Source organism: Marmota flaviventris, chromosome 12 (genome assembly GCF_047511675.1).
Source record: "Marmota flaviventris isolate mMarFla1 chromosome 12, mMarFla1.hap1, whole genome shotgun sequence".
Classification (NCBI taxonomy): domain Eukaryota; kingdom Metazoa; phylum Chordata; class Mammalia; order Rodentia; family Sciuridae; genus Marmota; species Marmota flaviventris.
The window spans coordinates 109,445,473-109,450,803 of NC_092509.1; the positions used below are offsets into that span (position 1 = coordinate 109,445,473).

The 5,331-nt window shown below is 57.3% G+C and overlaps 1 long non-coding RNA gene across 1 annotated transcript; it reads right to left on the bottom strand.

Annotated features, from left to right (window-relative positions):
• Window positions 1-992: 992 nt before the first annotated feature.
• Window positions 993-3,607, bottom strand: LOC114081306 (uncharacterized). The gene is made up of 2 exons (XR_011704027.1): window positions 3,147-3,607; window positions 993-2,783 (listed from the first exon to the last, which is right to left on the bottom strand). It is a non-coding gene; the product is annotated as an uncharacterized lncRNA (long non-coding RNA).
• Window positions 3,608-5,331: the final 1,724 nt, after the last annotated feature.

Sequence of the window (5,331 nt, forward strand, 5' to 3'; positions counted from 1 at the left end):
GCCAGATAAACTTCTGCTATTTGTAATTTCCCCAGTCTGTGGATTCCTGCTGCAGCAGCAGGCAGACCGGGTTGCCTCCTGGGATTTTGGAGGTAGCCTGTGTCAGGTCTGGGAATGCTGCTTTGCCTGAATTATTGAATGACTCACAGGCTGTCAGTTCCAAGAGGGGAAGCTCAGGCCTTGGGGTTCTGGAGCAGGGCCAGGCCTTTGGTAGCCCAGAAGTGCTCTTCATACCCTTGATCAATGGTGAGCTGACAATTTCAGCAGCCATCATTTAACCAGGGTGAGCGCAGCATGCACTCAGATCACTGGGAAGCGGAGGTCATGGTTGCCCTGCCCCAAGCAAGTGACTGGTATCAGGTGAGGCACCGAGCAGAGGAATTGCAGAGAGCAGGGAGGAAGGAAGAGGCTCTGCCGATCCCTAAAGCCCCTGGACCAGTCCTAGCAACAAGACTGCTTCACTGGCCCCCGTTGATTAAATCCTGGGCAAAGCTTGCAGGCAGCCACCTCCCTGAGGATCTGTCCACAGTCCGGGCTCCGTGTACCTGAGCACATCCATGCAACGAAGGGTGGAGGTGTCAGGTGCCTCTGGCCTCCCCGCCTGCGTTGTCTCAGCAAACCTCACACACCCCCCAGGGGCCCAGCAGGGCCCTAGGCAAACAGATCCTGGACCTTTCCTCCATCACCCTCATATGTACTTAAGCAATCCTCCAAGCTAAGAAAACAAATATTTCCCAAATGATAAATTAATCCAAGCAAAATAAGAAGGGTTTATAGCATTGAAATAAAGATTTCTATCAGGTGCATCAGCAGAAACTTGGGGAGAAAACATGACTGCTTGCCAGCACTGACCAGGTCAGGAAAAAAGGCGATCCTCACTCTGTTCTGGCTTTTTATTCAACTAAAGGACGGATGTGCTTTGCTACCTGATCGATTGTATCATTTCCTATGCAATTAATCATCAATAGGGACAAACAATCCATAAGCAAAAATCACTTAAATATCAACTAACTTTTACTCGCTGTAATGTTTTCATTATAACAATTGTACATCAGTAATATTTCAATAAAGATCATTAAACATTTTGACTTTCTCTATGTGTACTCCAAGTTGGCATTTTGTTATCGCTCAGTAAGCAAAGGAAGTTTAGCCGTCTACTGCCAACAGTCCTGACCAGCACGGCCGTCCTGCACCAAGCCAGGTGGAGGAGGAAACGCCCCCAGGGCCACTGCTTGATACTCTTTGGGACACAGACCTTTGCAGGTGCTGTGGACAGATCTGACATCCCTCCCTGGAGGAGGAACAGGGTTTGTCTGGAATACGCCGCAGACCGCTCTTGGGAGTGAGGGCCCTTGGATCACCCACAAAAACGAAGCCCCAACATCTCGGCGTCCTCTGGGGAGCATGGTTCCCACTCCATCAGCCATCTGTGCGCCAGAGTCTGCCAGGTCCCAGCAGACAGTAGGAAGGGGTTTCAAAGAGTGGCCTGAGTTACTAAAAGGGACCCAGTGCAGGGAGCCCTTCTGAGCCCTAGAGTCCAGGTACGCGGCCAGGCGAGATCAGCACACAGCAGAGAAAGGCAGAACGGGGGTCAGACCACAGGGCTGGAGTCCTGCACGGCCTCTCGGGGCTCACAGGACTTGGTGCAAGTGAACTCAGCCCTTGGTGTCCAGTTTCTTGTCCTGTGTATTGAAGGTGACAGTGTATGCTCCTCATAGGGCTGTGCCAAGATAAAATGGCCCAATGCGTGTACGTCACATAGAGCAGCACCTGGGCCACATGAGGACGAGGATGAATTTCTGTTAATGAATTCCTCAGAGGACACTTCCAGCTGGAAATCACCTCCAGGCCTCTGAGGGAAAGAGCACCAGCTGGGGCAGAAGGGGCCCTGCAGAGAGGTGCCCTCCAGGTGAGGGGCCCAGCCTCCAGGCACTCTCCAGAGACCCCGCGGGGTCCTCTGAGCCGCTGTGCTGGCAGGGTGGAGGACGGGAATGTCCACAGGGACAGGGGCCTGCTGCTCTTGGCTTCTTCTCTAGCACACTGGATGGACTTCCCAATGAACACGCATTTGTCTGACGTCCCCAGGGGAATGCACCTCTGAAGACGACAGGACTTCTCTGGACAGGCATTAGAGCAAGAGTTTCCCCCAAGGGCATGGAGCTGGGTTTGCAATACAAGAGAAGCCACCAGGAATGTCACTGGCCTCGCAGTAGCCGGCTGTTTGCTGATGGCTTGGACACCTGCAGCAGCAGTCAATTTATTGTAAGAAAATTGATCTATGTCCTTTTCACTTACATCAATAAATTAATAAGTATGATTTCATTAAAATTTCAGTATCATTTTTAAACATTTTTGCTTAATAGTTTTTTACTTGATATAGGCTCCAACTCCTGGAGTAGCCATTTTTGACTATTTCCTGTATAAGCCAAAGTAAAATCTTCAGCCGCGCTTCTCACTGGCTTTGAGACCCCGTGAGGACATGCAGCAGGGAATTTGTCACAGTCCCTGATGGGCCCTGCTCATAGCAACACCCCCCAGCAACTGTGTCCTCACAGCACACTGGGGTGACATCAGGACTTTGGGATGCACACCTGGACCTGCTGCAGGTAGAGGGCCCCGCCTGATCTCACCCGGGTCGGGAGGACTCACCTCTTAAAAGCACGCCCTTGGCTCTCTTCAGCTCTGCAACTCCAGCTACGAAAGCCGGAGTGTCAGTGTCACGACGTCCCTGGCTCTGCCATTAAAGACCAGCAATTGAAGTACCATCAGCCCTTCCCCCGAGCCTAGAGGTGAAATAGGGTAGAAACATGGGGCAGGTCCAGCGCAATGCTCTAGGATCCCGGCCACCCGGCTGGGAAGAGGGCTCTGACTGCTGACTCTGTGGCTTGTGGGTCCCGGCCCCCAGGCTTCTGACCACGAGCCTTCTGCCCCCACTGTCCATCCCTCCCTGGCAAGCTTGCCACTGCAGGGCTGCCCCACTGACCACTGGCTGAGGACTTCAGACCCCCAATCTAGATTTTCAAAGGCTGACTGTTCTGCCCCCTGCCCACAGACCCCCTGCTGGGAGAGGCTTCCCGGGTCCCCCAGGGAGCATCTGTGTCACCACGGGGCCATTCCCCCAAGCCCATCTCTAAAGGAGCACTTACCCTCCAGAACTGCGGCAGTGCCTCTGCTGACCATGGCCCCCAGGAAGGACCAGCCCGGCCTCAGAGGCAGGAACGATGTCTGGGTTCCCTCATCCACCCGCTCCACACCACAAACGCTTGCTTCCCATGGGGATCCAGGACCCGCCGGTGCTTGACCAGGGAAGGTGGTCGAGAATGTCTGCTGGAAGAATAAGCCTCGCTGAATGAGTGCGTGTTGAGGCCAGGGAATCAATGGATGACCAAAGTAAGGGCCAAGCCTCAGGATACCCTCCTGCTTCTCACGGTGACTGGAACCAGCCCTGGGTGCTGAGGATGGGCACTGCAGTCAGGGGCACAGGGCGGCCACCACTCCCCGCGGTGCTGTGGACAGAGTCTGAGAAAGCAGGGTGGATGGGCAGGTTGGGAGCATTCCTGCTTGCTCTCTGCTCTCTTGGTGCCGTCCAGGTCAGCTTCTCGGGCATCTGTTGGAGTCCAGGGGCACCTGTCTTCTGGCTCCTGGGCAGTTCTCTTCTGCCTCTGAGCAGAAGCAGGAAAACCCGTCAAGGCAACTTCATCTCGGCCATTCAGAGACTGGCTCCTTTCTCAGAAAGGTGGTTGTATGGTGTGTCCACCTCCCGGGCAGCAGGAGCTGGGCTGGAGCACTGTTCCACCAGATCACTGCACGGTTCCCACAAGGGAAAGGGGAAGTGTGTCCAGGAGCTCTCACAGACGCAGCTTCGCAGGGCAGAGCAGAGCAGCTGGTTTTCATTTGACGACATCAGCCGATGAACCCGGGCACCCAGAAGGGTGGAAGGGCTGGGCCCAGGCTCTGAGAGGCCCAAGGAGCCCCTGTTGCTGGGGACTTCACCAGAGCACCTTGGGCTACTTCAGAGGAGACAGAGAGGCAGCAAGTGCTGGGACAGAGGAAGCTGAGGCCTTGGTGGGCTTTTCCAGTTGCAGAGGTTCACTGTGGGCTGCAGAGCTGCTGTGCAGGCCGCCCGTGGGTGAGGCTGGCCCCGCTGCAAGCCAGCTTGCTCATCCTCGCCTCGTGCCCACGCCCCAAGGCCAGCAACCTTGCCATGTGCTGGTACTGACAGCAGGTGTGGGAGGTCCTCTCTCCAGGTGTGGGAGGTTCTCTCTGCAGGTGTGGGAGGTCCTCTCTGCAGGTGTGGGAGGCCCTCTCTGCAGGTGTGGGAGGTCCTCTCTGCAGGTGTGGGAGGTCCTCTCTGCAGGTGTGGGAGGCCTTCTCTGCAGGTGTGCGAGGTTCCTCTCTGCAGGTGTGGGAGGCCCTCTCTGCAGGTGTGGGAGGCCCTCTCTGCAGGTGTGGGAGGCCCTGAGGCCCTCTCAGCAGGTGTGGGAGGTTCTCTCTCCAGGTGTGGGAGGCCCTCTCTGCAGGTGTGGGAGATCCTCTCTGCAGGTGTGGGAGGCCCTCTCTGCAGGTGTGGGAGGCCCTCTCTGCAGGTGTGGGAGGTTCTCTCTGCAGGTGTGGGAGGTCCTCTCTGCAGGTGTGGGAGGCCCTCTCTGCAGGTGTGGGAGGTCCTCTCTGCAGGTGTGGGAGGCCCTCTCTGCAGGTGTGGGAGGCCCTGAGGCCCTCTCTGCAGGTGTGGGAGGTTCCTCTCAGCAGGTGTGGGAGGCCCCCTCTGCAGGTGTGGGAGGTTCCTCTCTGCAGGTGTGGGAGGTTCCTCTCTGCAGGTGTGTGAGGTCCTCTCTGCAGGTGTGGGAGGTCCTCTTTGCAGGTGTGGGAGGCCCTTTCGGCAGGTGTGGGAGGCCCTCTCTGCAGGTGGAGGCAGGAGGGAGGCAGGTGGTGGCAGGTGGAGGGAGGCAGGTGGAGGCAGGTGTATGGAGGAAGGAGGCAGGTGGAGGCAGGAGGGAGGCAGGTGGAGGGAGGAGTAGATAGGTGGAGGCAGATGGAGGCAGGTGGAGGCTGGAGGAGGCAGGAGGAGGCAGGAGGAGGCAGGTGGAGGCAGGAGGGAGGCAGGTGGAGGCAGGAGGGAGGCAGGTGGAGGCAGATGGAGGCAGGTGGAGGCTGGAGGAGGCAGGAGGAGGCAGGAGGAGGCAGGTGGAGGCAGGAGGGAGGCAGGTGGAGGCAGGAGGGAGGCAGGTGGAGGCAGGAGGAGGCTGGAGGAGGCAGGAGGGAGGCAGGTGGAGGCAGGAGGGAGGCAGGTGGAGGCAGGTGGAGGCAGGAGGAGGCTGGAGGAGGCAGGAG